We start from the raw sequence: 23,718 nt of genomic DNA on the forward strand, positions 1-23,718 counted from the left end.
TAAAAAAAAAGCCCGCTAAATGTTGCTCTCGTACAGTGATCAGTATAGAGTGGCCAAAAGAGAGGTCAATTTCGGATGGAGAGGTGTCTTGATACACTCTTCTTGAAAGAGGTCAACTCATAGGCAGGAGGAAATACGGACTAAGGCAGACTGTTCCAGAGTTTGACAGTGAAGGGGATGAAAGAGTGGAGATGCTTGTTAACTCTTGCATAAGGGGTTTGAACAGTGTAGGAATACATAGGAATACACAGGAAGAAAAGACACCAGAAGACCTATCGGTCTATGACGAGGGTGTCTGTTTACTACCGCTACTACTAGTAATCTACGTGTGGTAGGACAGGACAGAATAGATGAAGGCTCCTCCCCACCCACCTCTCCCTCCGGCAACATGCCGGCAGGAAATAGTTAGAAGAGAACACCATGTACCTTTAAGGAAGAAAGGGCCATGGAAATTTTACAGTAAAGAGAGAAATAAGAGGAAATTACTACCCTTAACTTAACTACTGGTAACCTAAGCTGTGGGGGAAAATGACTTCATTACATAAGAACATAAGAACACAGAAACACAAGGAGACTGGAAGAAGCCGAGGTTGCCTACACAGGGCAGCCTCAGGATCCCCCCTAATACTCACGATGGGTGAGGTGTAGTTTCAGGGGCACAGGTGGAGGCTTGATCCTCGTTTTACCGCCGGTACTAGGCACGGCACCAGTAACCTGTCACCTTACTGCACCCACACCTCACTCCACCTGTCATGCGGACATTAACTGTTGCTTTACTCTGTTGTTAACTTACGGTACTTGCAATATAGGTTGTGGGGGAATAATATGGATTTAGGTTGACGTCTTGCTGCAATCTGTCTGAAAACATGCGAAGAAGGGTCAGTATAATCTTATATCCCTGAAGTACTTATCCAATGAAGACTTGAAGCTATTGATATTCTGCGCGCTAACTACTGACGGTGGGAGTCTATTCCAGTGATCGACGACTCTATTATTGAAAAAACTTTTGCGCACCAATGTGTTACATCGGTTTCCCTTTAACTTCATACCGTTGCTGCGTGTTATTGTGTTGGTGTCTCTCTGAAATAGACTATCTGGTTTAATGTTGTCGAATCCATTAACGATTTTGAACACTTCAATTAAGTCCCCTCTTATCCTTCGCTTTTTTAGGGAAAACATATCTAAACGCTTTAAACGCTCGTCATATGGCAAGTTTCGGAGCGCTGGAATTTGTTTGGTTGCTCGTCGCTGTATCCTTTCTAGCAAAACTTGATCTTTGATATAGTTCGGTGACCAGAACTGAACGGCGTATTCTAGGTGTGGTCTTACAAATGCTAAATATAATCTCTTCATAAGTTCGGGTGATTTATAATCAAAGTTTCTTGAAATTAATCCTAACATCATATTGGCTTTTTTGCTCGCTGCAGAACATTGATCACTCATTTTAAGAGTGTTACTGATAATGACACCAAGATATTTTTCTTGTTTTACTTTGCTAAGCTCATGTCCTTGAATCTGATATTTAAAGTTAGGATTTTTTTCACCTATGTGCATTACTTTACATTTATCTACGTTAAAACTCATTTGCCATTTTTCGCTCCAGTCGGCAAGTCTTATTAAGTCTGATTGAATATTCTCGCAACTTTGACTGTTCATTACCGTACCTCCTAATTTGGTGTCGTCGGCGAATTTGGCTACTTTTGATTGGATATCAGTTTCTAAATCGTTCACGTAACTTATGAATAGTGTTGGCCCCAGGACCGAATCTTGGGGCACGCCACTGGTGACGGGTTGCCAATCCGATGCTTCACCATTAAGAACTACACGTTGTTCTTTGTTGGTGAGCCAGTCATGAATCCACGCACATAGATGGTCGTTAATACCGTGGGAACGCAGTTTAGAAATAAACCTAACGTGAGGAACTTTATCAAACGCTTTCTGAAAATCTAGGCAAATTACGTCATATGGGCTTCGGGCGTTCCAACATGTATAAACATCGTTGAAAAAAGTTAATAGGTTGGTAAGGCAAGACCGATTCCTACGAAATCCATGCTGACTATCAGTTATCAAATCATTTGATTCAAGGAAAGTGATCATTTTATCCCTGATTATTTTTTCGAATAGTTTAATTAGGACAGACGTAAGGCTGATAGGACGATATTTACTGGCTTGCTTTTTATCTCCTTTTTTAAAGATCGGGGTAATATTGGCCTTTTTCCACTCGAGAGGCACACTGGCCTGTGCTAATGACTTGTTGAATATTAATGTTATGGGTAATTCTAGCTGTTGACTACATTCTCTCAACACGCGAGGAGATAAATTATCGGGGCCCGGAGATTTATTTGGATCTATTTTCTGCAGGTACGCACGCACTTCGCTGATATCAATTTCGGTCAATGCAAGCTTATGTTCTTCAGGACCTTGAAAAATTTTCTTCGGGGCTGGAATCGATGTCATGTTCTCTTTTGTAAATACGCTGCTAAAGGTTGAATTTAGGACCGACGCCATGCCTTTATCATCACTAATCGTATTGCCACTTAATAGTAGTGGGCCGATATTATTTTTAACAGTTTTTTTGTTTCTTATGTAACTGATAAATAACCTGGGATTTTTCTTACCATCGAGTGATATTTTCATCTCATACTCGCGTTTTTGTTTTCTGATTTTCCTTTCGCACTCTTTCTTGACATTGATGTAATTAGTATGATCCTGTGAATTATGTGACAGCTTATATTGCTTATACAGTTTTCTTTTTTCGACGATGATTTTTTGTAGGTAATTATTCATCCACAACGGTTTTTGATTATCAATCCTTCGTGGCTTGAGTGGAATGAATTTATTTACACTCGCAGTGATTTGTGCAGTAAAACGATTATACATTTCTTGAACGCTGACGTTGTTGAGCAAATGATTCCAATTTACTGAAGCCATTTCTCTTTTTAGGTCCATAAAATTTGCTTTACTATAATTAGGTATTAAGAGTGAGTTTGCTCGTGCTTTTGTTTCAATATTTAAAACGCATCTGATTATGCTGTGGTCACTGCTTGCAAATGGCTCGCCGACCTCACTGGCGGTTATGAGGTGGCTGTCGGTCGTGAAGACTAAATCCAGAATGTTATTTCCTCGCGTCGGGGCGGTAACTGTTTGATAAAGGAATGTATCTTGCGTAAAATTTAATAATCGAGTTCCTTCCCTGTCGGCAGATAGTGCACACCAGTAGGGGTGAGCATGAGTAGAAAGTCGTGTGCAGCGGGGCTGCGGGAGGGGGGGAGGCATGCAGTTAGCAAGTACAGAAGACCAGTCAGCATGAAAATATCGATAGAAAATAGAAAGAGATGCAACATGGCGGGGGAATCTAATAGGTAGAAGGCTGTCAGTAAGAGGAGGAGAGCTGATGAGACGAAGAGCCTTAGACTCCACTCTGTCCAGGAGAGCTGTGTGAGTGGAGCCCCCCCACACGTGAGATGCATACTCCATACGAGGGCGGACAAGGAACCTATAAATGGAAAGCATCTGTGCGGGGAAGAAGAACTGGCGGAGACGATACAGAACGCCCAACCTCGAGGAAGATGATTTAGTAAGAGAGGAGATGTGAAGTTTCCAGTTGAGATTTTGAGCTAAGAATAGACCGAGTATATTTAGTGTTGAAGGTGAGAGCTGAGTGTTGTCGAAGAATAGAGGATAGGTGTTTGGAAGAGTGTGTCGAGTTGATAGGTGGAGAAATTGGGTTTTTGAGGCATTGAAGGACACAAGGTTCCTTTTATCCCAATCGGAAATGATAGCAAGATCTGAGGTTAAGCGTTCTGCAGCCTCCAGTCTGTAGTCTTGTAATTCCTGCTGTAAGGGTCTTCTGTTGAAAGAAGTTGAATAATGCAGAGAATGTGTGGACAGGACAGTTTGTTATAGAAAGAATATTATTGATGAATAACAGAAAGAGAGTGGGTAATAGGACAGAGCCCTGTGAAACACCACTGTTAATAGGTTTAGGGGAAGAACAGTGACCGTCTACCACAGCAGAGATAGAACGGCCGGAAAGGAAACTGGATTCTATCCAAAGCTTTCGATATGTCTAGCGCAACTGCGAAAGTTTCACCGAAACGGCTAAGAGAGGATGACCAAGAGTCAGTTAAGAGATCAAGAGGATCGCCAGTAGAACGCCCCTTGCGGAACCCATACTGGCGATCAGATAGAAGGTCAGAAGTGGAAAGATACTTTTGAATCTTCCGGTTAAGGATTGATTCAAAAGCTTTAGATAGACAGGAAAGTAAAGTTACTTCTACTACTACTACTACTACTACTACTATACTACTACTACTACTACTACTACTACTACATAAATGATACCTCCACCCATGTTTATTTTCCCGACACATAATCATGGAGGACTCCATAGCTTGGAGGTCATTAGCCCCAACTCTGTTCGCTAATGACTGTGGCATCCAACCATATCACTAATACTACCTAGCACTAAATCGCCTATCATCTGTTACGTCCAGATCCCCCTTTCCTTCCCTTCTCAAGTCACTTCCGACCCACCCTAATGTCACTCTCCACCACTGTGGATTAGATTAGTTCCGCGAGTCGTGCGTAGAAGCATTGGGCCCTGGGACCCATCCCGCCAAATGTGGTGAAGACGAGGGGGCTGAAGCTGCCCTGATCCACATGTTGGATTCTTTCACCGTATGCCCTTGTCTTCTCCTGCTCGTTCCTGTGGTGGGCGGCTTCCAGGGGCAGCTCACGGTGAGAGGCAGCCATCGGGTCGAATATGCGGATGTCCATGAACGCCCACTGTCCGCGCACCCAGAATCCGCGGGCACTTACATCAACCCGTGCCTCCTGTGAGGTATTGGCTGTCCTGTACCGAAAGTGTTCGCCGTCCAGGGGAAGCAGTGCCGGCTCGGTAGTGACGTCTTGGCATACCTCCCCGAGCATGCTGGCTGTCAGATCCCTCACTTCATCGTGTCGAATACAGACGAAGCCTCCCTTCTTGCATGTCATGGTGTGAGTGACATCATTCGGTGATCCAAATGCACAGAGATCAGGCAGTCCCTCAATCGGCCAGCCATATCTCAGAGCAATGGTGTCGACAAATTCTTGTTTGTTGAGGCGGAAACCTTTTGTTCTGATAGGTAATGATGTTAGCCAGTTAGAGGCGCCTGCCTCCTGTTCTGTGTGGATTTTTCTGCATATTTCTGTGGTCAGGTTGTGTTAGACGATCCAGCTCGTCCTTTTGGGCTTGGTGTCTTTCTTCTGAGATTTTTCTTTTAAATTCTCTTATTTCGTTAGGGATGTATCCTATCTCAGGGCCGGCGGTGTTCACAAGGTCCCACCACCCTTTTAAGTCTAAGATTTTACCAGCACCTGAGAGGTCATCCGTATAAGCCACCTGTTTCACCCTTGCTTTTGCATACGCGATTTCATTTTGGAGGACTGATAGGCCCAGGGCGTACATAGCCATGGCTATTGGGTCACTTTGTGTTGTTCCCTCAGATGATTTTAACACTTTCTCCTTTCCACTGTGGCTATTTATGTATAAGTCGGTCGGGTATGTATAGGTATAGCATTCTTGGCGTCAACAAGAAGCACTGCTTCGCACTCCACGTGATCAGATATCTCCCGCATGGCATGGACGGCTGCTTCTCCTCCTGCCTGCTGTCCCGCACAAACTTGGAGGCTCCCTGCTGCCATTCTCACATTTTCTTTGACGACAGCCATGATGCATTTGCCCACGATAAGCCGCAAGACTTCTCCGGCTCCTATAGGCCTGCTTCTCGGCCTCTTGTCCAGGGGAATGAGGCGGCATGCAGTCAGGGCGTCCACATAATGGCAGCTGCAGGAGGCGAGTTTTCTTGCCAGTGCTGCAATGGTGTTGCGCAAGTCACCAGCTGCATTGCCAAAGTTGGCGCTGCTCAGCAAGCTTCGCCATCCCCGTGCATCAAGTCCTGAGGGCCCCGCGCTGCCATGAGTCTGGAGGGCCTTCTTCCACACCATCTCTCCTGTTATCCTTTCATATATATCAAGATTCGGTGGTTGATGACATCCTGCCAGTCTCAGTCCCTTCAGGTCACTCGGTGGTGGATAGTTTTCCCTGAGTTGATTGATCGTGTCCCTGGTGAGTGGAAGCACACCCCGTGTGGAATTTTCTGACAAAGTTCGTGTTGCAGACGCAACGTTGTCTTGTCGCATTTGTCTGCAAACCTGTCTTCTGTGGGGGTGTTGTTTTTCTGTGGTCTGGGGAGCCTCTCCTGTATGGCCCTGGCTTCTCCAAGGAGGGCATCTAGCTCGTTAGTTTGCCTCAAGGCAACTCTCCTTCTAAATGCCTCGATATTTTCGGCTTGTTTGGTTTTTGGGTGTGCTTTTAGGAGGAAGAAATGGGGAGAGTGAATACAATTTTCAGGGATGCTCCTATCCCTATTTAACAGGGTGACAATTTCTTTGATGATAAATGTTGTACTACTACTACTACTACTACTACTACTACTACTACTACTACTACTATTACTACTACTATTACTACTACTACCACTACTACTACTTCTACTAGTACTACTACTACTACTACTACTACTACTACTACTACTACTACTACTATTACTACTGACCTGCTCTCCAACTTTAAGTTATTCTCATATCTTGAGAAATCTATTTTAGAGGAAGTTCTTTGATTCGGGTCCAAAATATCGATTTTTTCAAACTTCGTATGTGGAATAGTGACATGTAAACTCAGCCCTTGCGAGCAGTTGCCAGACGAATAACGCACACCTGTCCACGTGATAACGCGTTTAATGTCTGTGCCCGCATTCCTGCCACGCCCCCATTGGTCTCTTTCTTTCTTTTCTTTTTTTTTTGTCCTTTTGTTTTGCTGTTTTCGTATTTTTTTGGCCTGTTAGTGCTGTACGATAGTCTGAGCTGTGTTTACTGCCAACACGGCCACTCTCCGCACACAAATCATGCCAGTGCGACAGTGCGCTGTCTTCACCTGTTGCTCTTGTTATTAGTTCATTTTATGAGCTATTTTCTACCCCATAATATGTTATTTATGTATTAGGGAGTATGTAATATGCACCTATATATAAATAACAGGGGACCAGGAGCCTGGCTAATAAAGAGCTGAACCAGACCAAGTAGAACCTTCCCTCACTGATGGTCATACAGGTGACATGAATATGACCTGATGTGACCTCAACCTCAACTACGGACTTTCCATGAAGTACTGAGGGGGTGATGTAAGTAGAAAATTGAATTTGGTATTGTTTTGTGTCGTTGTTATGGGGTAGTGAACATTAGAACATAAAAGTGCAATTATCTCAAAACTTATTTTGGAGCATAAAAGTAAGAATAACTCGGTAAGCAATTATGCAATTTTAATTATTCTGGTTTCAAAATGTTCACGGCACTTGTATCTGTCAAATTGGGATAAATCATGCCTTATATCCCCCAAATACATATATGCCTTAATTTTAAATGTTGATTTTCTGAAGGAAAAACGGTTTTTTGTCGCGTCATGAAAATTTTGTCTTTATTGCCATGTTTACAAAAGGTCCGACGTAGGTTCTTCTGGATCTCTCCTATCAGTGGGCCAAAGGAAATTAATAATCTCTTCATAGTCTTGACGCCATTTATGTAATTCCTAAAAAAACTCAAATCGCTAGACAATTATTTTTTCTCTTCATCATTTAAGCAGATATTTTGATGAAATTTCTAAGCCAAACGCAGCACCAATCCCTGCATACTGTGTTAAAAAAATGGGGATGGTTAAAAACTAAGGTTAGGAGGACCGGAAATGTCATACTCGTGATCGAACTTTACAACTGCCCCCTTAAAGAAAAGGCCGAGAGAAAACCGAAAATGCCCGGGCCAGTCCTATAACCACAATACAGCCCTTGGAGCCCAGCGGACCCCGTCAGCCACTCTGCTGGACCTTTGTTACCTATTCCTCAACACATCTTTCCCTACATGCCGGAATTCTGAGCCGAGAACATAATTAGTATTGGCGAGTTTTATTTATCTTAGCTTGAGGCAGGAGCTAGGGAACCCAGCAGGTAACTCATTTCCCTAATTTAAGTTTATTCTCTGACAATTTTTCAGAAAATAATAATAATAATAATAATAATAATAATAATAATAATAATAATAATAATAATAGTAATAATAGTAATAATAATAATAATAAAAATAATAATAATAATAATAATAATAATAATAATAATAATAATAATAATAATAATAATAATAATGATAATAATAATAACAATAAAATGAAGATAAAGAAGAAGAAGAAGAAGAAAAAGAAGAAAAGAACATGAAAGAGTTAACGCAACAATGAAAAACAAATAGCACACGTAAACCATCTTCCTATAGACCTCTTTTTTTTAGAACTCTGATCAGCTCTAGATCATTGATCGGTACATCACTCTGATCTAGATTCGCTTTACGAAAATAGAACGCCATGTGGCGTATCGGCAGATCAAAACAATGACAAAGGCAGGGCAGGACTCGTGGGGACTGGCAGTGTTTCCCCATCAGTTCTGTTGTTAATCACTACTCTTCTACATCTCTAGTACCTACAAACACATATCTGCAACATTGTATTAATTTAACTGCTCTTGAGGAATAAGAATTTTGAACACTCACCGATGCAATATGCAGCCCTTTGTGAAGGTCACAGAGTGTTTTCTCACGCGTACAGTTACGTACAAAAACGTAGGCAGCCGTCTTTACCATACAGCCAGGACTGCAAAAGCATCGTTCCAAGCACCAACGAAAAACAAACCATGGGCCAGCCGCGTGGCAGCTAGACTGGGTGTCCCCTGCCACAATTCACCTTCGAAGCTGGATCAGGTAAATCACGATACGGATCACCCAGATCAAGAGAATCGAGATCTCAGTGGTAAACAAAATACGAGCTTGACGACCAGAACAGCGAACTAAGACGGATGATTGCAATTTTTTTTTCGTACGACCCATAGCGCCGTAAGAATTTCTTTATCGGGCCTGCTGGTCGGCGCCAGTCCCCATTGGTGCAGCAAGTGTCTTATGCTGGCGTTACACATCCGCGATTTCGCTGTGCGATGGTTGGCGATTTTGAAAATGCACGAAATCGTGGGAGCATCGTCACTGTCTCTGCGAGTTTGCCTCCATTTCAACTCACAACAACATGGCGAGGGAGGGTCGTTCGCCTATACGCACACGAGGGCGACAGGCGAGGGGACGTCGAGGTAAATCGTGCGTGAATGCGCGCGACTGTACGCAGAGGAGTCCAAAAAACCGTTGCGACGGTTCGCGATGAACGCAGGGCCTGGCAATTATAGCGCAACCGCCCCTCGTGTAGCCGCTCGACGACGCTCGACGTTACATGCATGGTCGAGAAAACGTCGAGGGCACGTCGCTGTACGACCCCTCATAGATAAAAGGGAGGGCCCCTCAACCTGGCCGTATAGTGCCCACCTGTCCCGCAAGGAAGCCAGTCACGCGCCATGAATAGCCTGTACAAGTTCATCAACAAGAAAACGCTACGGGATCCACAACTCGTCAAAGATATGATCGGGTGTGAGTGCGCGCGTTCTGACTGGCAGTGTTGCCGCTCCGTTTTAAGATGTAGTACCTGACTGCACCAGTAAAGAGTACCAAATGAGAACAAAACGTACCAGATTGAGTAATTATATCATTATCTACTGGTCTACATACCTATAGAAATGTAAATCTATCCCCTCAAGGGTTGCTGGTGTTGAACACTAACGAAGTGCATGGCAGGTCATCAATGTAACGACTTACGACACTATTCGTATATTATTGCCACAATGTATAGAACATAAATACCATCTCTATTTTGTACCAGATCTAGTGGAAGTCGTATTTCTACACCCAAAACTACCAAATCTGGTACGTTCGTAACAAAAACGGCAACACTGCAGAGAGGAAGATAAAGATTATGATAATAACGATGATGATAATGATAATGAGGAGGAGGAGGGGGGTAGGAGGAGGCAAAGGAGGAGGAGGAAGAGGAGATAAATTGCTGAGTGACAAAGATATATAAGAAAAGAAGTGAGGGAGTAAGGGAAGAGGGAGGAAAGAGATAATGGAGCGAGGGATGAAGTGAAGAAGGAGGGGAAGGAGGTGAGAACAGATACAGGAAGGTAGGAAGGATGGAGGGAAGAAAAAAATGAGAGAGAGGAAAGAATGTAGGAAAAAACAAGGAAGGAAAGAAGAAAAAGGGACCAAATGACTGAAGAATGTAAGAAAGCGAAAGTAAAAGGGGAAGATTTTAGAGGGAGGATGAAAGTAGAGAAAGAGGAGTGAAAGAAAGAAAAAGGGATGGAAGGAAAGGCGGGAAGAAGGAAGGAAGGAAGGAAGAATGTAAGTGAAATATTATGGGAAGTGAGTGAGTGGTTGAATTAGTGAGTGAGTGAGTAGAAGGAGCAGCAGGAGGGGAGGGAGGGAAGGAAAGATGGAATAAAGAGTGGAGGAAAGGAAGGAGAGGAAAGAAGATATTGAATGGAGAAATAAAGAAGGGAGAGGAGAGGACAGACATGAGGAGGTGAGAAGGGAGTTAGAGGAGAGAAAAGGGAAGGGAGGGAAGGACGGTGAACTAAAAAGTGGAGGAAAGGAAGGAAAGGAGAGAAGATATTGAATGGAGAAATAAAGAAGGGAGATGGGCGGAAAGAAATGAGAAAGGGGGGAAGGGAGTTAGAGGAGAAAAGGAGAGAAAAAAGTTAATTAAGGGAAGTAAAGAAGAGGAGATACTGAATGGAGAAATAAAGAAGGGAGAGGAGTGGCCAGAAATGAGGAGGGGGAAGGGAGTTAGAGGAGAGAAAAAGAGGAAAAGGTAAATTAAGGGAAGGAAGGAATGGAGGGAAAAAGTTAGGCGAGGGAAATTGAAGCAGATTTGAAGAGGAAAGAAAGGAAGCAAGAGGAGGGAGAGAAAGGGAGAGAGGGAGGGAGGAAGGGAGTTAGAGGAGAGAAATAGAGGTAAAGGTAAATTAAGGGAAGGAAGGAATGGAGGGAAAAAGTTAGGCGAGGGAAATTGAAGCAGATTTGAAGAGGAAAGAAAGGAAGCAAGAGGAGGGAGAGAAAGGGAGGGAGGGAGGGAGGAAGGGAGTTAGAGGAGAGAAATAGAGGAAAAGGTAAGGAGCTGTGAGAGTTGGAGACGAAAGAAAGGAAGCAAGAGGAGGGAGAGAAAGGGAGAGAGGGAGGGAGAAAGGGAGAGGCGAGGGTGTCAGAGTGATGAGTGTTAATTGGCAGGTGTGAGAGATCTGGTGAAACGGTGAATATTGAGCTCGATGACACAGGTTACCTCTCACTCACCTGTCCCTCCCTCCCTGCATCCCTCCCTCGCCCACCCTCCATTCCTTCCTTTCCTCTTTCCCTCCTCCACGCCCTCCTTCCTTTCTCTTCCTTTCCTCCATCAGTCCTTCCTCCCCCCATTGGAAAGTGTCTAATTATGCTCCCCTTCTTATTCTTCCTCTCATCCCTCCCTTTATTCACTGACAAGACAAAAAGGAGGAAGAGAAGGAGGGTGAGGAAAAGGAGGAGGAGGAGGAAGAGGAGGAGGAGGAGGAGGAGGAGGAGGAGGAGGAGGAGCGGCAAGAGGAGGAGAAGGAGATTGTAATCATCAAGTTCGTTAGGTTCCCTGACGACTATCTTGTTAGTAATGTGGTGGTATTAGTAGTAGCAGTAGTAGGAGTAGTAGTAGTAGTAGTAGTAGTAGTAGTAGTAGTAGTAGTAGTAGTAGTAGTAGTAGTAGTAGTAGTAGTAGTAGCAGTAGTAGTAGTAGTAGTAGTAGTAGTAGTAGTAGTAGTAGTAGTAGTAGTAGTAGTAGTAGTAATGGTAGTAGCAGTAGTAGTAGTAATAGTAGTAGTAGTAGTAGTAGTAGTAGTAGTAGTAGTAGTAGTAGTAGTAGTAGTAGTAGTAGTAGTAGTAGCAGTAGTAGTAGTAGTAGTAGTAGTAGTAGTAGTAGTAGTAGTAGTAGTAGTAGTAGTAGTAGTAGTAGTAGTAGTAGTAGTAGTAGTAGTGGTGGTAGTAGAAGTACCGGGGTAGGAAAGTCTGCAGACCTCAGGAAATGGTGGGACCTCGTCAATGAACACAGCCCCAAAATAGGGTACCGTCTCAACGCCACTAAGTCTGTGGTGATTGTAAAACCAGAGGCATACGATCGGGCCAAAACCGCATTCCAGGGCAGTAACGTGAAACTGTCAGTGACTGGCGAAAGACACCTCTGGGCAGTCATTGGAACAGATGAATACAGAACCGAATATGTGAAAATAGCTGTAAAGCGCTGGGAGTCCGAACTGCAGAGGCTGAGCGAGATCGCCAAAACAGAACCGCAGGCAGCCTACGCAGCATTTACGTACGGTGTCAAGCATAAATGGAACTACCTCATGAGGACAGTTCCTGATGTTGCTCCGCTACTAAAACCTCTGGAAGATGCTATCAGAAACACCTTCATACCGGCGATAGCAAATGGGAGATGTCCCAGTGACCAGGAGCGAAGGTTGCTGGAGTTGCCGCCAAGAATGGGTGGGCTCGGCATCACCAACCCGCAAAATCTGGCTGAGTCTGAATTCGGGAACTCACTTCGAATCACAGCCTCCTTGACCGGATATATTACCAATCAAAATGAAAGGGGAAAAGACAACCCTCAAGATATTAGGTCACTAAGGAATGAAATCTCCATAAACAGAGAAGAAAAACAGAGAGACACTCTGAGTGACCTAATGAGAGAACTCCCAGAAGACACAAGGAGGAGGACAGATATTGCACAGGAAGTGGGCGCTTCAAACTGGCTAACCACACTCCCTATCAGGGCAAAAGGCTTCAACTTAAACAAAAAAGAATTCACTGATGCCCTTGCCCTCAGGTATGGCTGGCCAGTGGATGGGCTCCCAAACATGTGTAACTGTGGCTCACCCTTCAACTAAAACCATGCCATGACATGCAAGAGAGGAGGTTTCGTCTGCATGAGACATGATGAAGTGAGAGACGTAACAGCTCAAATGCTGAAAGAAGTCTGTCACGACGTGACTGTGGAACCCATGCTGCTCCCTCTGCAAGGCGAACACCTCACCAGACGCACCGCCAATGTTTCGAACGAAGCACGAGTGGATGTTAGCGCCAGAGGGCATATTTTGACTTAAGGATCTTTGATCCCATGGCCCATTGCCACAGAGACCTGACCCTTGATGCAGCCCACAGAAGAAACGAACAAGAGAAGAACAGAGCATATGAAGAAAGAACACAGAATGTGGACCAGGGCTCCTTCACCCCGGTAGTATTAACGACGTCAGGAGGAATGGGACCAAGGGAGCAGAGCTTCTACGCAAGACTAGCCGAAACACTGGCGGATAAGAAACAGCAGCCAAGAAGCAGTGTGGTCGCCTGGATGAGATGCAGGCTGTCCTTCTCCCTCCTGAGGTCAGCCTTGGTCTGCCTGAGAGGAACCAGGTCACCTGCACCCAAAACCACCCGCATTGCCGACCAGGACTTTGAGGCGACGGTGGTTGATAGTCGTATCAACCACAAGCTCTTTTAGCTTAAGAATAATATGTTTAGTGAGGTTTGTAATACTAAATAAAGATAGTTGTCGGCCACAGTCATTGGCGGGATGGGGCCAATGAATTGCTTTGTGAAAGGATATGAGAGAATATACCGCTCACAACGCAACTCTAATGGATGGAGGCCCGTAGTAGCAGTAATAGTAGTGTAAAAAAAAGTGAAGTAGTAGTAGTAGTAGTAGGGGAGACCGGGGCAAGTTGGCTACAAGGGAAAGTTGGCACACTTGAAATAATCTCACTATTTACTGCTCGACGGCAGCGATACGCACACCAAGTGATCGCCACATTGATCCCCAGTTGCTAACGAACTACCATCCTGAGGGGTTGCAGGAGTTGGCTGCCGTGGGGCAAAGTTTGATTTTGATGCTGGAAAGTAAATTTTCTTTTGATTACATTATTTGCTTTAACGTGTCTCTGTTTATTGGGGGGTACTTTTCAATTCAGCCATATTCTAACTTAGCGTACAAGGACTGTCTACCCTCAATACTGATCACACTAGGTTTCTCAGTATATACTAAAATCGTTGTTCATGACTAATTTCTTGAATGGGGCAAGTTGGCTCAATGAAACGGGGCACGTTAGCTCAGTGTCAACTTGCCTCACATTAGGCTATACATGAACTGGTTGCGGCATGCACACACTCGCATAGCCTACAGTGCTAGGCTGCTTTTAACAGATAGATTGATAGCAAATAGGCTACAATCAATTGATTATTTTCACTTTAATATGATAAATGGTCAGTCTTTTGTTATGATGCTGTGGTATCGGTATTTTCTTGACTGAAAAGTTGCTTTTAATATATGATGTGCTAATTTACCCCATAGTGTGGGCCAACTTACCCCGTATGCGGGGTAAGCTGGTACATGTTAATTATTTTTTTTCTAAAGAATGCTGTACTTTTGTTTGGAGAGAAAACATTGTTTTTATTGCATGGAATGTAAGAGGAATGTTTGTATTTTTGACTGAAACTATCAAATTAACAAAATCCTCTATTGTTTTGCTTCCATCAGCGAAAATGTAAAAAGTGTGCCAACTTGCCCCGGTCTCCCCTAGTGGTAGTAGTAGTAGTAGAATTATTATTATTTTTATTATTATTATTATTATTATTATTATTATTATTATTATTATTATTATTATTATTATTATTATTATTAATAATAATAATAATAATAGTAGTAGTAGTCGTAATACTAGTAAACTTATTATTAATATTAATATTAATATTAATAGTAGTAGTAGTAGTAGTAGCAATATAGTAGTAGTAGTAGTAGTAGTAGTAGTAATAATAATAATAATAATAATAATAATAATAATAATAATAATAATAATAATAATAATAATAATAGGTTTATTAATGTATGGCAGCCGTTAGGCTGAAAATATACAAATTAAGAATACAATAAACTAATAGTAAATAGGCTACACTAGAGGGAGGGAGAGGGTGGGGGGTGGTTTGGGAGAGCTAAAATTAGAGACATAAGGGAGAGGGAGGGTGGTGTGAGGGGGGCACTTAAGAGGGTGGCGGCGAGGTGCTAATCTCCACCGCGGCCATTTGGGTTTGACTGTCACTGGGCATTGTTTATCATCCGCACCATCGCGGGCACTGCGCTACGTTTGTAACGGTCGGTTCGCGGCGCTCTGAAGGGGATAAGTATGTTGTGGTATCTGGTGAAGCGGGTCGGGGGAGGGACGTCGGGTGGCAGGAGGTGAGAGAGAGAGAGAGAGAGAGAGAGAGAGAGAGAGAGAGAGAGAGAGAGAGAGAATTACATAGAATTACATAGATAACCAGACCACACAGGCCCTAAGGCCCAAACTAGGTGGTCTGTCCTAAACCTAAGTGACAATTGTTATGCGGCCACCATGACGTTGAAACTGACCTAGTGAACATTGAGATGGAGGAGGTAGCGGTCAAGATTATTCTTAAACGATGCAATCGAGTTACACTGCACCACTGATGGTGGTAATCTGCTCCAATCTCGAACGACAGCATTAGTGAAGAAGAATTTTGTGCAATCTGAATGAACTTGTCTACATTTGAGTTTAGCGCCATTATTTCTCGTTCGCGCCGACAAACATCTTGGTCGGATCCACGTTGGTAAAACTGTTAAGTATTTTAAAGCACTCGATCAGTTTTCCTATGAGGCGGCGTTTTTCAAGAGAGAACAGGTGTAGATGTGACAGCCTTTCCTCGTAGGGTTTGTTTCGTAATGAAGGAATCATCTTGGCTGCTCATCGCTGAACACCTAATTTAGCAATGTCTTTCGCATGGTGGGGAGACCAAAACTGCACGGCATACTCCAGATGAGGTCTGAAGAAACTATTATACAAAGGTAATATAACATCTTTATTCTTGAATGAAAAAATTATCTTAATCAAACCGATCATCCTGTTTGCTTTTTTAACGGACTCGTTGCACTGCTGGGAAAACTTGAGGTTAGACGCGACTGTGACGCCAAGATCTTTGACCGAGTGAACGCCTTTAACTTCAACGCCGCACATTTCATAGTCCTTCTTTATATTTCTAGATCCAACCTGCAGAATCTGGCACTTGTTTATATTAAAAGGCGTTTCCCATTTTACTGAACAATCTGATATTTTATGCAGATCTTCTAGTAGGCTCCGCCTGTCACATTCCGTAAGTACCACATTGCCGATTTTCGTGTCGTCCGCAAATTTACTAATGAAATTATTGAGACCAAGGTCAATGGAGAGAGAGAGAGAGAGAGAGACATGGTTTTGGAAAGTTTAATTGATAATGTTGCCCACCGATGTTTGTTTAAAAGAAATAAGTGGAGGCATATGGAATTGATGAAAAGATTCTTAACTAGACTAGGGGGTGTCTCAGCTGCAGGAAACAGAGCGCAAATCAACGGTAAATAGTCTTTCAGGGGCTTTGTAAGAAGTGCGGTCCTGCAGGTTTTAGTATTTGGTCCATCCCTGCTTATCATATCTATCAATTTTATTTCTTTTACGTCTCCGCCTGTGGCGCCGGTAGGCTTCGTAGTAGGGCCTGATGGTCGTCCCCAGACCGTTGTGGCGCAGGCAAGTGTTTATAGTGGCGCCATCTTGCATTGGCTCATGCTGCCCCCCCCCGGAGCTTATCTTTGATCCTAGAATTTAGAGTCTGGGTTTATAGGTGGTCTTCTGGACAGCATGTGGGTAGTCTTAGGCCACTCGGCGGTGACTGAAAAATCCCAGCTTGTGGCAGACGGGGCGCGAACCCGAGTCGTCCTGGACGCGGCGCCGTCACGCTATCCATTCAGCCACCGCCTCCCCTAAATCTCTCTCTCTCTCTCTCTCTCTCTCTCTCTGTACTTTTATATGTTTTTGATTCGGGAATGATGTTAGCAAATTCGCGGATAATACCATATATAGGAGGCAGATTTCACTGGAACGAACCATGCCGCTAGTGTGCAATGCGACCTTTTACTGTTCATATGATAGGGCAGGTAGATGTATTTCAGTGTCGGAAGTGCATTATCTGTGTACTGGAAGAAATAACCACCAACATAATTTTTCTTTAAATGACACGCCTTAAACAAGTCTAGAATTGAGAGAGATTTAAGCATACTAGTGAGCTCCGGTTTCTGTCCAAGGTACCAGTGCATTCAGTCTAAAAATGCGCAAACAGGGAAAGTAAAAGTAACGTTGAGAGCATACGCTCCTAGCCGTGTGTGGTCGAGGTGCTCATATCCGTATCATTGGTCTTTGTAACTGCGATGGTTGAGAACCCATTAACCCGGGACAAAGTGCCAGTGCAACGTCAGGGTTACCACAGTTTACCTTCCCGAGGTTTCCCCAGGTAGCCTTTTTTCGGCCATCCCGAGACGAGGGATGAACGGATGGATGGGCTGCGCGCCGACCGCCCAGGCCGGTATTGTTCCCATGCCTGCAGATTGGTAGCTAGGCTTGGTAACCTCTGAACTATGGAGACGCATTTCAAGGAGCGTTAACAAAGAAGCGTGTTTATCCCTAGATCTCATCTCGATTTGCAGTACTTTTCTGGTCTCCTTAATTATTGTAAAAAATACATTTTAGAATCGGTGCAGAAAAGGATGAGAAAAATGTTCTTGGGTTGAAGAACGTACTATAGATATAAGGATAGAAAAAAGCTTAAAGTTATATTTTCTGAAAAAGTGAAAAATAAAATCAGACGTGATTGAAGTTTACAAGTGAATGAAAGGCTTTAAAAAAGTGATGCCAGTAAGGTTCTGGTGATAAGAGAGCTGGGTAGGACACACAATAATTGGTTTCACTTAGATAAACTCAGATTCAGGAAAGTCATACACAATAATTTGTTTTTTATAATTATATATAATAGAGTTGTGGATGGTGGAGCAGGCTTTGCTGTCATGGGTGAGTGCAAATAAGCTAAACATCTATAAAAAGAGGTTAGATAAATTCATGGATGAGGAGAGGAATAGGTTAAGGAGGGGTTGTAAATGGTCGGCCTGAATATATATATATATATATATATATATATATATATATATATATATATATATATATATATATATATATATATATTTTTTTTTTTTTTGTTATAAAATTATTTGAAATTTCCACTTTGTTTTGTATATGAATGAATCTGATGAAAAAATAAAAAAAGGGTATGCAACATGCAATGCACTGCAATGCAACGACCTGCAATGAGTATTCGCGCGGAGCTACGGGATCCAATCCATGTTTTCACCCGTTTTTAATTTTAGTTTTTTTTCCTTGTTCTGTCATGAAACTCTTAGGTTCTCTTTCACCACTGGCTAAAAAAATGTCACTAATATTTTCTCGTATTTATCCGTGAAAATCGATATATATATATATATATATATATATATATATATATATATATATATATATATATATATATATATATATATATATATATATATATATATATATATATATATATATATAAATATATATATATATATATAAATATATATATATATATATATATTTATATATATATATATGAAACATTTTTTACAAAATAAATGTTAAATACATGGATTTGTGACCCCACCCCTTACAAAACACCTAACCTTGGGTAAACAAACTAGCATATGTACCCAACCAAAAAAGGAAGTAAAGGAAACCATGTCTGCTTGTTTCTTCATATCTTGATGTATATAACCTGAGGATTTCAAGTCCCTAGGTGGAATAGGAAATATACGCTAATTGCTGGAACTTCATCGCTTGATTTCTCAGAACCATGATTTAGCACTTTAAAAAAATATCTCCTCCTTTGCACTTCTTGTTATACACATATCTCCTACAGCAGCTTATGAAAGTATGTGTAAGGAATAGGGGCTACTATCGAAACTATTATTTGAAGTTGATTTTGATTTTTGAGATATATTTGTTATTTTTTTCATCGAACTTTAAAAAGTATTTTTACTATTGTATAAAACCAAACAATAGTAGCCGTTAATCTCCTATCCTTCCTGATAAAAATGCTTTTTAAATAAAAAAAAACAGAAATATTGATGTACATCAGGACTCACGATAGTGCCTAAAATATAAAATATTCGACTAGGTATATGTAGCTATCATAGAGGATATACCATAAAGTAAAACTAAGTTATTAGTAATTCTACACTGTCAAAAAAAAAAAAAAATCTTCATGGTCACTCTTCCCCACCATGATGCCCACTGAGATGGGCAGTAATTTTCAAAATCTTACAACAAAAAAATGTACACTGTAAACACATTTAAGCATTAGTATATGGCTTTATTTCTTGTATAAACCCTCTACTGCACTGGATTAACGTATGCATATAGCTTTAGTTATACTGAAACTTACCTTCTTGTGTGGCATTTTGGAGATACTGCTCAGAATGTCTTCCTTGTACTCTCCATGTTTACTCTCCTTTGAGTGTTTTGGGTGTGCAAGGCTAAACTTTCACGTTTTCTCTAAAAGATAATTAATAGAAAACAATTTTTATAAAGGGAAACTAAGCTCAAAGAGGAAAATGAAAAGTAACATATTTGTGCCCATTTAAATGGGCAGTATGCGCTCATGAGGTATCCAAATACAACAACAACAAAAACAAAAAAGACGAATATGCTGGTTAACTATTGCATAAGAAACTTGGACAGCATAATGATGAGCCAGAGAACAAAGTCGTGTGCAGCGGGGTGAAGGGATAGTCAGCAATTTTATAAGAGCGCTCAGCATGAGAGTATCAATAGAAGATATAAAGTGAGGCCGCAGTGCCGCGGGATTTAGGAAGTAGAAGTACATCAAATTCTTCCTGTTCCATACAGATATGATAGCCAGGTCATAGTTTAAGCGTTCTGTAGCTCCCATCTTTGAGTCCTGTAATTCCTTTTGAAAGGGTATTGTGTTAAAATAAGTTGAGTGCTGTGCAACCATCGGTGTAGTAATGGATAGAACAGCTTGTTAAGGAAAGATGGTCTCCTCAGTGAAATAGAGCAATTGGTTCAGCATCTGACTGCCTCAGAGACACGCACAACAATCTATGTAGACCTCTTCCTAATATCTAATCTTGCATCCATATTCTATTAAACTATACTCTCCACCGGACTCCTCCAGTAACAATCTTATTTCTTCATTCTGTCCTGTCGCGCCTGTGTGTATAACCTCTAACCCACTGAAGAGGCGGTGCTTCTGTCATTATGCTTTATTTCGGCGTGATGACCTGAGGATGTACTTTTCTGATTTCCCATACAATGATAACAGCTTCCAGGTCAGAGACCTCTCTGTATATGCTCAGCGCATTTCAAAGGTGATTGTATACGGAACGGAGAAACACGCATATATAAGGCAACAGCAAATTTTACACCGAATCATGTACGAGAGGATGACTGAAAATCATTTGGAAAGGCAAGATCACCAGAATAGCGCCACTTAAAAATCCGTACTTGTGTTATATGTCTTCAGAAAGACAAGAAATTAAAGCTATAGGGCGGTAATTTGAGGATTAGATCAGTCATCCTTCTTAGTCGCAGGTCATAATTATGTAGGCTTACTGCCAGCAAAAAGTAAAGATAGATGTTGAAAGGCAGAGACGAAAATATTGACCAGGCAGGGGGTCAGCACGAGAGTATAGTTTCCACGGACAATAGAAGGCACTCCATCGGTTCTATAACCTCTGAGGATTCAGGCCAGAGAGGGTACATACCTGTCAAGCTACTGTGGTGTCTTGCCATAAGATTTTTTGTTAGAGACCACAAGTTTGTGTATAAAAAACGTAAGACTTGACAGGTATGGTTCTGACGGACTCACGCAGGGTGCACGAGGTACCTCCCCCCCCCCCCCCCCCACACACACACACACATACACACACTAACCGTAACAGTAACCGTTACTCAGCACGCTCACATGATTTTAAATGTGGCGTGTACGATATGTTTCAAATTGTTTAAAACAAACATATTAAAAAAAAAACATCGCAAGCGGAGAAAAAACGTAAGATTTTCAAGTTACGCCGTAAGGCTTGAAAATCACCGAAATTACGTAAGACTTACGCAAAAAACGTAAGACTTGACAGGTAAGGAGGGTATAGAAACACCATTTTTATTAAAAAGATGACTGAGTCGATGAGTCGATTTCGCACGATCGTTAGTGCAGGGACGATGGCTTGTTTTAAGAGTAGACTGGATAGCCACATGGACGAGGACGACAGGTGGCAGTGAGGTGTGGGTGCAGTAAGGTGGGGTACTGGATGCGTGCCTAGTACCGCCGGTATAACGAGGATCAAGCCTCTACCTGTAACCCCTGTAACTACACCTCACCCACCGTGAGTAGTGGGGGGGATTCTGGAGCTGCCCTGTGTAGGCCACCCGGCCTCTTGCAGTTTCCCTATGTTCTTATGTTTTTATGTTCTTATGTTCTTATAGTTGCAGACAAACAGGCAGACGTACAGCTGAATATATAGGAAGATATAAAGAAAATTAGTTATATAGATAGGCAAAATAAAAGGAAATTCAGTGGAAAACTAAAACTTCAATGTAAGGAAAGATAAACAAACAACAGACGAGCACAAAAAAACAAACATTAAATTATATAGAAAAAAAAGAAGGTCAAGTAAAAGAAAATGGAGAAGTAACAAGAAAATTCAAAGCCATGCACCTGTCTCCCTCCAACAGGTGGGTCGGATTCCAGGTCTGCGCTCAACGTTATGGCGGCGAGACGCGTTTTGCGAGCTCCTCCACGCCTCACGTCTGGTTCCCACTATTCGCAGCCTCTCCCCCCCATGCTACGCCCTCCCTGCCCACGCCCACCACCTCTCAGCCGCCGCCCACGCCCTCCCAGACTCCTTCATGTGGGTGATAAAGGGCGCGCATGCAGGGACAGGCGTGGAGGTGGTAAATAATAAGAGACTGATGGACATGCTGAGAGATAAGCGGTAAGATATTGTGTGTGTGTGTGGGGGGGGGGGATGACGTAGAAACAAACAAACATACACACAAACAGACTTACAAACAAATGAACAGACGCACAAACAGACTTACAAACAAATTAACAGACGCACAAACAGACTTACAAACAAATGAAAAGACGCACAAACAGACTTACAAACAAATTAACAGACGCACAAACAGACTTACAAACAAATGAAAAGACGCACAAACAGACTTACAAACAAATTAACAGACGCACAAACAGACTTACAAACAAATTAACAGACGCACAAACAGACTTACAAACAAATTAACAGACGCACAAACAAACTTACAAACAAATTAACAGACGCACAAACAGACTTACAAACAAATGAACAGACGCACAAACACTTACAAACAAATGAACAGACGCACAAACACTTACAAACAAATGAACAGACGCACAAACAGACTTACAAACAAATGAACAGACGCACAAACAGACTTACAAACAAATGAACAGACGCACAAACACTTACAAACAAATGAACAGACGCACAAACACTTACAAACAAATGAACAGACGCACAAACACTTACAAACAAATGAACAGACGCACAAACACTTACAAACAAATGAACAGACGCACAAACACTTACAAACAAATGAACAGACGCACAAACAGACTTACAAACAAATGAACAGACGCACAAACAGACTTACAAACAAATGAACAGACGCACAAACACTTACAAACAAATGAACAGACGTACAAACAGACTTACAAACAAATGAACAGACGCACAAACAGACTTACAAACAAATGAACAGACGCACAAACAGACTTACAAACAAATGAACAGACGCACAAGCAGACTTATAAACAAATGAACAGACGTACAAACAGACTTACAAACAAATGAACAGACGCACAAACACTTACAAACAAATGAACAGACGCACAAACAGACTTACAAACAAATGAACAGACGCACAAACAGACTTACAAACAAATGAACAGACGCACAAACACTTACAAACAAATGAACAGACGCACAAACAGACTTACAAACAAATGAACAGACGCACAAACAGACTTACAAACAAATGAACAGACGCACAAACACTTACAAACAAATGAACAGACGTACAAACAGACTTACAAACAAATGAACAGACGCACAAACAGACTTACAAACAAATGAACAGACGCACAAACAGACTTACAAACAAATGAACAGACGTACAAACAGACTTACAAACAAATGAACAGACGTACAAACAGACTTACAAACAAATGAACAGACGTACAAACAGACTTACAAACAAATGAACAGACGCACAAGCAGACTTACAAACAAATGAACAGACGCACAAACAGACTTACAAACAAATGAACAGACGTACAAACAGACTTACAAACAAATGAACAGACGCACAAACACTTACAAACAAATGAACAGACGCACAAACAGACTTACAAACAAATGAACAGACGCACAAACAGACTTACAAACAAATGAACAGACGCACAAACAGACTTACAAACAAATGAACAGACGCACAAACAGACTTACAAACAAATGAACAGACGCACAAAACAGACTTACAAACAAATGAACAGACGCACAAACACTTACAAACAAAATGAACAGACGCACAAACAGATTCTATAAACAATGAGACAAATGCACAAACAGACTTAAAAACAAATGAACAGACGCACAAACAGACTTACAAACAAATGAACAGACGCACAAACAGACTTACAAACAAATGAACAGACGCAAACAGACTTACAAACAAATGAACAGAC

The 23,718-nt window shown here is 42.0% G+C and overlaps 1 long non-coding RNA gene across 1 annotated transcript in view; it reads left to right on the forward strand.

Annotated features, from left to right (window-relative positions):
* Nucleotides 1-21,920, forward strand: part of LOC126994119 (uncharacterized) — a 66,478-nt gene extending 44,558 nt beyond the window's left edge. The window contains exon 4 of the long non-coding RNA XR_007748809.1: nt 21,666-21,920. This is a non-coding gene — a long non-coding RNA (uncharacterized LOC126994119). The remainder of the gene's footprint in view (nt 1-21,665) is intronic.
* Nucleotides 21,921-23,718: the final 1,798 nt, after the last annotated feature.

The sequence above is a fragment of the Eriocheir sinensis genome, unplaced genomic scaffold, assembly GCF_024679095.1.
Source record: "Eriocheir sinensis breed Jianghai 21 unplaced genomic scaffold, ASM2467909v1 Scaffold723, whole genome shotgun sequence".
Taxonomy (NCBI): domain Eukaryota; kingdom Metazoa; phylum Arthropoda; class Malacostraca; order Decapoda; family Varunidae; genus Eriocheir; species Eriocheir sinensis.